We start from the raw sequence: 11,984 nt of genomic DNA on the forward strand, positions 1-11,984 counted from the left end.
TTAGAATTCCCTTCGTGGTTAGGGGATCTAGCAATGAAAGCTGTTTTCCTGGTTTTCTAAGTCTCTGGGAGACGATTTACTCTGTGGACAAAATGCATGCAGCTGTCAGAGCAGTATGCTCTGGAAGAGTCCAACAATTTTACAGTTCAAGACCAGATGTGGTTGAATGTGTTGACAAAAAGCAGGGTCGCAAGGTCAAGTGCCAATTTTCCAGATCAATTTTTAAACTGTCTCTGCTGATTAGGGCAATGGAAGTATCCATACATTTCTTGGAGAAGGTATTGATCAGGGAACAGAAGCTATCCTAATTCATCCCAGCTTAGACAAATCATCCACAAGGTATTCTATTTGATTCATCTTTTCTTTTTTTCTTCCCCCTGCATATTTGAAAACATTTTGGAGGGGAACTGTGGGAATCATCTTCCCCAGAACACTGGCAGATATTTCTTAATTCCATTAATAGAAGCTTGGTGCCAGGTCAAAATGCTTTGTTGAATATTATCCTAGCTGGTGCCTTTATTTCTAGCAGTCCATTGGCACAGTGTTTAGTACCCAATTTTCTACAGACATGTTTAAAGATAAGGAGTAATTGCTTTTTTCTTTCCCCTGGCTGTTATCTGGGAAGGTCTGAACTCAGTGTAGCTGCCGAGTGGTGCGGTCCTCCATGAAAGAATAGAGGGAGGTAAGTTTTAGCTTCTTTTTTCAGAGTCTTAGCAAAGAACTGCGGTTCTGGAAGCTTTCCCATGTTCATTCTTTTCAAAATGAGGAATCCTGAAATTCAGCCTATAGTATAAAATTACTCAAATTCCAGTTTTCTTTCCAGAAAATTGACAGAGCAGGATATATTTTGCATTGCTAACTAGACAAAAGCAATTGCTTCCTCCAAATCTTAAATGCACATCATTGTCTGCATACCATCCAATAATCTCTTGTGGTTTTCATCTGTACTGTGTACACCTAGAGTGAATGGTACCCAAAAAACTGGATTCACTAGACCTGGAAACCCCTGGTGAGACCCGAACTGGCTCTCAGGTGGAAGAATCAAGCACATTAAATGTGAATTCCTTCTACTTCCTTCGCAGAAGAAAATTTCCCAGGGGAAAATGGAATGTATAACTAATGGCCATTCAAAAGTTCTTGTGATCTTATATGGATGCCAGTGGTGCTCTTGGTTCATTATTTTATTCCATTTATGACCAACACCAGCCTGTTCATTTGGACAACAGGTGCAAAATAACTGTTAAATATTAAATTTTAAAAAAATGGTACGTCTTCTTCAGTATCTTTCCACTTTATTTGTTGAGAATGTTTTCTCATGTGATCTAGTCCTTTACGAGCAAACGTGAATGTGTAATGAACATGAACAGCAGTTCTAATCTTACATTTGAAGCCTTATGTCAGTACTACTGGCATGAAGGGCCGAGTTATTGAATGTGCAAGGTAAAGGGGACTCGTGATTCACTTAGCATTAAGCCTCCACTCTTCCTTAGGAAAATATTTCCTGCTAGACAACCTAACACACTTCCCTTTCAAGTAGTGCAAACAATGTTTAAAAGGGGGTTTTAACTCACAGACAGAACACAGCATCAACATATATGGTTGTAAAATGAAACAGAGCATTCCACAATGTTCCGATTTCTTATATCTTAACTCAGATACAAAGCTAGATAAATATGATGTGATAAATGTAATGGTATTGAGATAAATAAGAAGCCGCAGTGGGCACAGGGCCAGCACCTCAGCCTGAGGATGTCAGGATTACTTAGCACAGGAGGTGCGTTAAAGTGGCTTCTGAATGATGAATCACTGTTTGCCCAGCAGAGAAGGAAAGGAAGGTATGGCAGAATTTGGAGAAGACTCCAGTGATCTTTACTCTTGTATAATTCCATCCCAGAAAGTATGGGTAGAACTCGTGAATATAATGACCTATTACTCCCATGATTAGATCATATGACAAAAGAGATTTTGTAGGTGGAATCAGGGTCCCTACTAGTTGCATTAATCAAAAAGAGATTACCTGGGTGGGCCCGGTCTAATCAGGTGAGACTTTAAAAGGGAATGGGTCCTTTTTGAAGTCAGAGAGTTTGGAAGTGTGCAAGGACCTGAGAGCGGCCTCTAGGAGCCACTTGTGGTCCCCACACAATAGTCAGCAAGACCCCAGGGGCCTGGGTCCTCCAGTTATAAGGAAGTTTATTCTGCCAACAACCTGAAGGAGCTTGAAAGTAGATCTCTCCCTAGTTAATCCTCCAGTTGAGGATGTCACCTGATCTGTGAGACCCTGAACAAAGGACCTAGCTCTGCTGGGCCTGGACCTCTGACCTGCAAGGAGTAATCCGTGGCTGTTGTTCTAGCCTCCAAGGCACTTACCGTTTTAACCCTTTACAACAATAGAAAACGAATACAGAAAGGAATCGTACAGGGCGGTAATAGCATGAGCTTCCTTGTAGGAGAGAGGAGTACGGTGGCACATGGAGTATGGTGGAATGGCCTGTGTCCCCTGTGGCAGGTCAGACGTCACGTGTGGAGGAATGACGGAAAGTGATATAAGGAAGTCAAGTTGGAGCTACTCTCTGTAGGTTTGTACTAAGGTGGTGAGCCGGGCTTGGGCACAGATGGATAATTAGATTGACGTTGAGAAACATACACAGTGAAAGTATGAAATGGGCTGCAGGGAGACAGTCCTACAACCAGGGAGACTGGTAAGGGGGCTATTGTGATCATCAAGGCCGGAAGTGCTGTAAAAACATAAAAGAAGAGGCAGCTCCCAACCATATTTCAGTGACCAGCCTGAATTTGGGCCCATTTGGTTTCACATTTATTTTAAGTTCCCGTCCAAAAACAACAGAATGGTGGACTCTCCAGCTGGATGAAGCCTAAAGAAATCATTTGATGATATAAAGGCCTCACCATAAACTGAGAAAATATCAAGTTGCTCAAATGAGAATAAGGGGCTCTAAGCAACATCACATGAGTTATAACATTTTTTTCAAATTCTTTTTGTGTGTGTATGTACTGTGTTGACAGCATAACATTTTGGCTGATTCATGGCACTGTTTTTAAGGTAGAGTAGATAAAGTATATATAAAGTTGAGATGCATCATCTTGTCTGGCCTCCTGCCTTTAGACATGCAAAATCTGATTATTCCCATGAAGTCCTTGAGGTTGAAGAGGCCAACTAACCTGTCACCAGGTAATCAGCACAGGGGAGAGGGTGACTGGAGCGCCAGTCTTCAGACCCCTGTTTTTCCTATTATTCCACTGATAGCAGGTCAGGAAGATGATAGCCCCGGGGCAGCTGGGACACAGATTGGCTACACGAACAAGGTCACAGGAGAAATTATGTGGACAGGAATTTCCCAGATGAGTCTGGGAATGATGTGGGCCGTGACAAGCATTTTTATTCTGAAGCCTCTGTCGTATTTAGTTTGACTAGAGTATTGGATGATGTTATCCAATAGGAAAACATCTCCCCTTTCAACATGGAATAGTGAGCCCGCTTTGCCTCAATCCCAGCAGTTTTCTAAAATAGACTCGGATTCCAACTTAAAGAACGATGTTCAGCTTTTTTCACTAACCCAAAGTTGAGATTTAATTGTGCCTAGGGTCTTAGCATCTTGAACGTACCTACTGGAATGATCCCTAGAAACCCAGATGTTGCAGATTAATATCATGATAACCAGTACTGTCAGGTACTCCATGCAAAAATTTTTATTTCCTGTAGCTAATCTTAAAAAAAAAAAAAAAAGAGTTTCATTCTTTGAGGTCCTTACCTAGAGGAAGCATTTGCTTTTGCATTTAAGTGCTGTTAGAAACACTGTGGTTGGAACACAGCACAGTGGTCCATCTTCGGGGACTTCTCCCAGGCTTCCTTTGGTGTCACTAAGGAACATGGTGCAGAACACTGTTCATGTGGAAAGGAGTAGATAAGGATCAATATGGTTAAACTAGGATGGAAATATCTTTGATTTCCATTTATATTCCAACCCTTGGAGGACCCTGGAGGGATAGCAGAGGAGCAGGGTTTCTGGCCCCTAATGAGCTGAGCATTTGTTGCCCTGGAAAAAGAATCACCCATCCGGAGGGGGTGCCCATGGTGGCTGAATGAATACCAGAAAGGACGGAGGGTTACCAAGTGGGCCCTGGCCCCAGCTGAATGTGATCTCAACCAAGGGTGGTAGTATTTTTCCTTTATGTTTAACTACCTGTTGCTTTTCCTCTCTGTTAGGAAGTGAGGCACGCTTAGCCCAGGCCTGCGCTGTGGGTGTGTCTGCGAGGGCAGCGCTGGCTCTCCACAGCTCTGCTGTTTTCCTGAGGCCCCTAAGAGCCGGTCAGTGCTGTGTGTGCTTCTTCAAGGTGGTGCTAAGAAATGTCTCCTTGATGCTCCAGAATGGCTCCTCTTTGGTGGGTCATGCTATTCCTGGGGATGACTACAGAATTTATAAAAGGAATCAACATGTTGGACCAGATTCCAATATGAGACAACACAATCAGCTATAATCCAGCCTAACCCTAACAGAATCTTACATCATCATTAACTTGGGAATTTGCTGTTTACATGTTTAGGCTTAATCATATTTTAACCCCATCGAATTGGCCACACACAGGAAGAGCTCTCAATCACTTCCCTGCAAGCACAGTTTGTAAGAAGAGCTCTGCTCAGTGCCAGCTTTGCCTTTCAGCCCTTGTGCCTTTATGGTGATTACTACATCTTTCCCAAGTTCTGACCTTAGCAGTGGGAGAGGTTCTGCCAAGATCCCACAGAGCTGCAGTCCCACAGGCATCTTGCTGAGATCCTGTAAAGTCATACCACTGGCATAGCTAGAGAACAGACCACACCCAGGAAAGAGCAGAGCCAGCGTGCTCCACTATGCCCATTATCCCTTCCCATCAAAGGAGACATGAAATCAAGAACCCTCAAAGAGGAGGGGAGGAGAGGGGAACAACAGCTTGAAGAGGAAATGCTCTGTTCATCCTTTAATGTCCCACATTGCATCATCTCTTGGAAGCCTTATCCACCCCTCCCTCACCCCCACCCACTGTTTGCTGTTACACAGTTTTATGATTTCCTGTGTCATTGAACTTAGTATTCCGTACGATGCTTACATGCCTTTCTCCTCCACTAGACTTTCAACTTCTTGAAGGCAGTGATTATGCTGCTTTATCCCATCAAGTAAAATTGGTTGATCTCCTACTATATACCAGGCATTTTTCCAGACACTGAAGAAGGCAGACAAGATCCTGTGCCAGCAGAACTTACTTCTGGCAAGACAGACAAACTTATAGACATTTTTCTAAATACTTTTATGTTCCCAGATTATATTTATATATATGTGTATATATATATATATACACACACACACATATACACATATATGTGTGTATAGATATGTATGCATATATATATATTTTTTAAATAAGCAAAAGGATCTGTAACTTCAAGGTGTATGAACAATGACATGCCTTGGAAATGTGGATTAAGTGATCCCATTTTTTCCTGTAATACTCTGTGAAAGTATTATGGTCTTCACACCTATCTGCTGACTATTGAAGGACCCACCAAGGAGTGCGGTGGGGTTTAAGTCAACCCACAGAGATGGCGGTAGCTTCAGCCCATCACCCTGACCAGCAGGCATATCAGGGAGAGCACCACACACCCATGAGCAGCAGCATGAATGTAGACCCAGGTGGCATGGGAATGACAAAGGTCACAGCGAGGCCCCCAGAGGGCACTGTTCCATGTTGCTGGTTTCTAACATTCCAGAAGATTGATTCTGTACCCCAGCCTTCCCATGAAATTTGAGGTTCTGCTTGGACCTTGGGCCTTCCTTTTCATTAGGAGTGACTCTTCCTGCAATCCTACAGAATCCTTATGCCATTGTCTCATGTCATAGTGAATATCTGTGAGCCACCAGCCACCTCCCCTTCCAGAACCCTTGCCTTTTCTGTGACCCAGATGGGGCTGTTAATAACCATACAACACCCTTGTCACAGAATTGGCAGGGGTAGGGATGACACTGCCTCAAGAAGGGATTCTAAGAGTCTTTTTCAGGTGATTTTATGTACTCTGGAAGAGTGAGTGTGTTTTTTTTTCCCCTCAGTCATGATTTGTAGGGAGTTGTAAACAATACATTGAACTAGAAAATTTTATAGTGTAATCAAATGAAATTATTATTTTTTTGTTTTCCACTACCCTTTGAAATTTCATCTTATCTACATAAAAACTGCTATAGACTAAATTTCTAATCATGCTTAGATCTTAAAGTCACTTTAAGTAACAAATGCAGTTCCACTTTAGAAATTGCAATGTTGAGTCCAAGATGTTAATGAAAACTTTAAACTTGATTTAAAGTAAAATATTCTCCCATTTCTTGACTCAGGCCTGCTTCAGACTGGGAGGCTGTGAGGGAGAGGGTTGGGGAGGAATGCTGTGGTTGACTTTTTCCGGTATTTCTCTACCTTAAACTTCTAACTGTCCACTTCCCAAACTTGTTAACTAATTTCTGATCCTTCTGGGATCTTTTTGGGTGGGGAAGGAGGAACGTTAAAGAGTGAGGAAAATTCTTTCTTAAAATGTTCTTTTACTAAGCTGGCTTCATGCCATCTGGGTGTCAAATGTTTAAAACCATCCCTCCCTATTACAGGTACTTTCATGGGTTCTTTAGATGTTCCCATTACTGGAGACTTATTTCCTGCAGTTCTCCTGACCCATTTAGATAGATTTCTTGTGAGTCCTTCTGCAGCCCCCGAGAATACACCATTCACCCCCAGTTTCATGTTATTGAGGTTCTCACCATCCTTTTCGGTGGCCTTACTGGGCAGGACTCAGGCTGAGCCCACACTGGCTCTTCTCACACCTGGCCAATCTCTAGTATCAGAAACCCTCACACATCTCCTGTCTCAGCAAACTCTGGGCAGATCGACTGTTCCAGAGGCAGTCCTTCCATGTCGTAGTCATGGCAGCTTTCGCTTGTTCAGCTGTGACTCTGACATCAGCTGTCCCTGTCTTCCAGTTCTGAGGGTCCCCTAGATAAATCCTCAGTAGGCTTGGAGGGCAGGAGGTGGCTCACAAGAGGAGCTCCTGGCATGGCTCTCTATCCATTTCTTTGCCAATTCTGCTTGGGATGTTGTGGCTCTGGAATTTCACCTTTATTTTACCTTGGCAACTCACTGGAAACAATGTAAAACATTTTCCAGACAATATGGAGCCTAGAGATTCGGGGTCCCTGTGGAGAGAGCCTATCTGGGAAGGCAGAGGCCAAACGGCTCAGAGATAGAGGCAAAGACTTGACACTTTCTGGAGCCCTGAATTTAGAACTTGAAATTTAGAACTTGGAACTAGAATTACCTCCACAACTTCTCCTCTAATCATCCTTTTTAGCCTCTGGTTTGCATTTGGTTTTTGTTACTTGCGGCTGGAAAGAGTCCTTGCTAACGCCCCCAGTCACTTTTCTTGTAACCTATGAGGCAGGCAAACTAGACCCATCGATTACCCCTGAAGTTATCCCACCCTTTTCTCTTGTCACTACTTTGTTGTAGCCTTTTCTTCCCAGGGAATACTCCCTCCCTTCGCCCACCCTGCCCTCAATCGCTCTTGCAGAGAAAGACACAATCCCCACGTCCCTGCCTGCACCCCCCGGGCATGCACATGCGCACACAGGGTGAACTGACTGCGGCCTGCGTCAAAGGAACAGGGGACGCTCGTTTCAGAAGCAGCCATGGCTGAGGTGCGGAAAGAGAGCTTTACCAGGCTGTGTTAGCACGAAAACTTGAAGCCACGGAGTCTTGTTTGGGACGAAAGCATTAACACATGAGGAACCAAATTGATTTTTATTAAAAATATGGCAAGAATCTAAACTTGGCTTCTAAGTGGAGAAAAAAAGGCGGGTATAAGGAAAAAGCCTCTGGAAGATAAGGGGAAGGATGTGGCAGGGACGCTAGTTTTCCGCGGACGTGTGTGCTCACCTTCTCTCGTGGTAAAGGAGACAGGGCCTGGCCCATGGCTACCGGGGGAGCAACTACACGTCCCAACCCCCGGCAGTTGCTTTGGTCTCAGGACTGACTTCTCACCCACCGAGCGGAGCAGAAGTGGTACGCGAGCGCAGTGGGTGGTAGGCGCTCTCTTCCACTCTTTCCTGCAGGCTTTAACCACCGGAAGTGTGGTAGCCTTAGCCACGTGAACAATGCTGAGTAGGACAGTGGAGCAACAGCTCCGCGACAGCCAGGTCCCTGACGGATCATGTGGAGCAGAAGCAAAGGGTAGCCTGGAAATCCTACTTCAGGCTCTATGTCTAAAAGAAAGATTTTTAGTTGTTTGAGTCATCCTATCAGGGGATCTCTTTATACATTCACCTTGCCTTACTCTAGGTGTAATTCCAGACACATGACACGTGGCACCCCAGAGAGGATGACTGGTAAAGTGCTTACTATCTCTGAGATGAGCAGGGAAATTGGATGGGGGATGTGCGATACAAACGTTAGGGTGTTACCAACTGTCCGCCATGCTGCTGCTCTCCTTGGTTATCTGCAAATCCAGACACTAAGCAGCCTTATGTCAGGGATGTTTTGAGAAACTAAGAGTAGGAGTAATGTGGGGCAGACAGAGATGGAAAAAAATGGTTTGAGAAGATGAGACACAGAGGAGAGATTGAGAAATTGTAGGAAGGTGGGGCGCCTGGGTGGCACAGCGGTTAAGCGTCTGCCTTTGGCTCAGGGCGTGATCCCAGCGTTCTGGGATCGAGCCCCACATCAGGCTCTTCCGCTGTGAGCCTGCTTCTTCCTCTCCCACTCCCCCTGCTTGTGTTCCCTCTCTCGCTGGCTGTCTCTATCTCTGTCGAATAAATAAATAAAATCTTTAAAAAAAAAAAAAAAGAAAAGAAATTGTAGGAAGGTGACCAGAAGAAAGCAAAGCGCCTTGAAAACCTCTGAGGTACATTGAGGTACTCAAGCCAATTCTCTTCAGCAACTAAAAAATCACCCCAGGCAGTTGGAAGATGCCAGCAGGCACTTAGGTTATGTCCTGCTTTCTTGTTCACATCATCTGTCTTTCAAGGTCCAATTCAAATGTCATTTCCTCCACAAACTCATCTCCACCCTGGGGTCAACATGAGAGAGGATGCTTTGGGGGTATTCTGCAAAGTTCCATGGATGCGAGCCCTGGTCTCTAGGAGACCTTGTAAGGAGACCCAAGTAGAAAATATGACATTCAGCTTTGGATCATTGTAAGTTCCAAATATAATTTTATGAAAAGAGTATTTCACTAAGGACAGGTTGGTTACACAGCCATCGTGGTCTATCCTCAGAAGGCCACAAAGTGAGCTCGGGTTCGTTTTATTATTTCCTTTAAAGGGAAATATGAACTGTTCCTGTGCCCAGGGGCATGACAAGTGCCTCCTCTCTGAGGGGGGGTCAGTAGACTCTATTAACATCTGAAAGATGGCCCTCCATTCCGAGAGCCCCTCCCATAGATGTCAAATTATAAATATAAAGTTGCTTTTCTTTTTTTCCTTTCAGGAAAGAACTCCCGATTTCACCTTCCTTAGCAGTGGAATGAGTGGCTGAAAAACAGCAGTTGCTGATGAAATCCCAACTTCCAAATACATTCCACGGCTTATTTGTGGAGGGAAATGTTCTTTACCTTTTGAACTTTCAGATAGCTGGCAAAAGTACACGGGTAAGCTTTTTTCTTTTCTTTTTTTTTTCCTTTTTTTTCTTTTTAATTAAACAGGAAAAAATATCACACCCTGGCTTGGCTGGTTCCCAAAGGCAGGGGTTTCACAGCTATTCCTGAAGGATCACTTCGCAGATGTGGGGCTGGGGGACAGGAACGAGGACCCGGCACGGCAACTGTAAGGGCGACACCGTCCGTATCATCCTAGAAACCAGCCACAGCTAGAGTTTCTGGAAGGGGCTGCTGAGAAGAAGCGTAAATGATTCGTTTTTCTGTGTACCATAACCTTGCACCTTATTGCCTATAAATCACAGCCGTTTGAAAATTCACCACATCCTTTTTCTGTCCAGGCCTGTGACACGGCTTCCTTTCATCCAGCAGATAGATGCCTGTGGTTTCAGAGCCCTGGGATGTTCCAGTCCGTGTGGTTAGTTAATGACCTGGGTGTCTACTGAGGTTTGTGACCACGGATTGTTGCAAAGCTCTACCTGACTCCTTTCTTCTCCTAGAGAAGATGAGAACATTCTGACCGTATTAGTCATGCTGGGCCTTCTTCTTCTGCTTCTTTTTTTTTAAATACACAGGAAATATTCCTCTCCAAGAGCACATAATTTGGCCAATAACAGCTTCCTAGGCTCAGAGCAACTCCACCATCTATCATGAGTTCTCCAAGATAAAGTTTGTAGTAGCACTTTTAGCGGTAGAAATGTCACCAAACTGCATAAACTCAAGGCGTGCTTTGGCATTCAGTCACACTGCAAATATTGATGGAGCAGAGTTCATTGGGGTCAGTAAGATGAATTGGATGGTTTATCCTTCATCCTTAGAATTTACCATGATTCACACAAAGTCACACAGGCTTTATTTTGTTCATAGAGACGTGTTTCAATATTGAATTGTGGACAGCACCACTCCTTTGACATTAAAGCGTTGGCAATGAGAACATCAACAAGAGTTGGACGTGAGATCCACGTGGCTGCTGTTTGGGGCCGAAATGTACCCTCTTGGCACTGGAATATCCATTTGGAGAAGCCAGGCTCCCAGTGCTAATGAGTTTGTAAACCAGATCATGTCCAGTCCCCTAATTAATATTTTGTCATGTGGAAACTGACTACAGCCTATCAGACAGGAAATTCAACTCTGAGGCTGTCTGCATAATTTAAAAGTGCCAGTGACAAAACAGAGGGTAGACAGAAGAGTTGTCATTGTCTATGCAAAGTCAGTCTATTTGTCAGTCATCTGTGATGATCACTCTAATGTGTCAACTAGGCTATGCTTATAGTACCAAGATATTCGATCAAGTACTCATCAAGGTGTTGCTGTGAAGGTGTTCTGTAGATACGATTAACATCGACAAGCACTTGACTTTATATAAAGGAGATTCCTAGATAACCTGGGTGGATCTGGTCCAATTCTTTCAATGGCCTTAATAACAGAACTGAGATTTCCCTCTGGAAGAAAAAATTCTACCTGTGGACTGGCACATCAGTTCCTGCCTGAGAGTTCCTACCCTGCCCTTCCCGACAGCCTACCCTACAGATTTTGGATTTGCCCAGACAGCCTTACAATCACAAAAAAACAATTCCTGGAGCGCCTGGGTGGCTCAGTCATTAAGCGTCTGCCTTCGGTTCAGGGCATGATCCCGGCGTTCTGGGATCGAGCCCCGCATCAGGCTCCTCTGCTGGGAGCCTGCTTCTTCCTCTCCCACTCCCCCTGCTTGTGTTCCCTCTCTCACTGGCTGTCTCTGTCTCTGTCAAATAAATAAATAAAATCTTTAAAAAAAACCAAAAAAACAAAAAAACCAAACCTTGCAATCTCTCTCTCTATATATATATATGTCACGTGTGTGTGTGTATACACACACGTATAATTAATATATATTCATATATAATTGATATTAACATATCAGTACATATAATTAATATTATTAATGTATATAATTAATATTATTAACATGTAGATATGTATTCATATATCTCCTTCTGGTTCTGTTATCTTGACTGATACTGATACATCATCTTATCACTAGCCTAAAGGTAACAAACAGCCAGCTTGATAATTTTTTTTTTAACTAAATCAAATGCCAGTGCCCAAAGATAGCACCGAGGTTAGCAGTGACCTTCAGGGTATGTCTATACCACAACTACATAAAATTTTCAATCTATTCTCAACACAGAAGTCAGAGGTATCCTAAACAACATGGGTTAGATCTTCTCCCTCCACTGTTTAAAACCCTGACTGATAGTCAGTGTCAAGGTGTTTATGTCAGCCTACAAACCCACAAGATCTGAGCCCTGATTCCTTGAACCATGTCACT

The 11,984-nt window shown here is 43.7% G+C and overlaps 1 long non-coding RNA gene across 1 annotated transcript; it reads left to right on the plus strand.

Moving 5' to 3' along the window:
• The first annotated feature begins 4,278 nt into the window (after nt 1-4,278).
• Nucleotides 4,279-11,343, plus strand: LOC103658196. The gene is made up of 3 exons (XR_567057.2): nt 4,279-4,327; nt 9,511-9,670; nt 10,018-11,343. It is a non-coding gene; the product is annotated as an uncharacterized LOC103658196 (long non-coding RNA).
• Nucleotides 11,344-11,984: the final 641 nt, after the last annotated feature.

This window comes from Ursus maritimus, unplaced genomic scaffold, assembly GCF_017311325.1.
Source record: "Ursus maritimus isolate PB19 unplaced genomic scaffold, ASM1731132v1 scaffold_2, whole genome shotgun sequence".
NCBI classification, from domain to species: domain Eukaryota; kingdom Metazoa; phylum Chordata; class Mammalia; order Carnivora; family Ursidae; genus Ursus; species Ursus maritimus.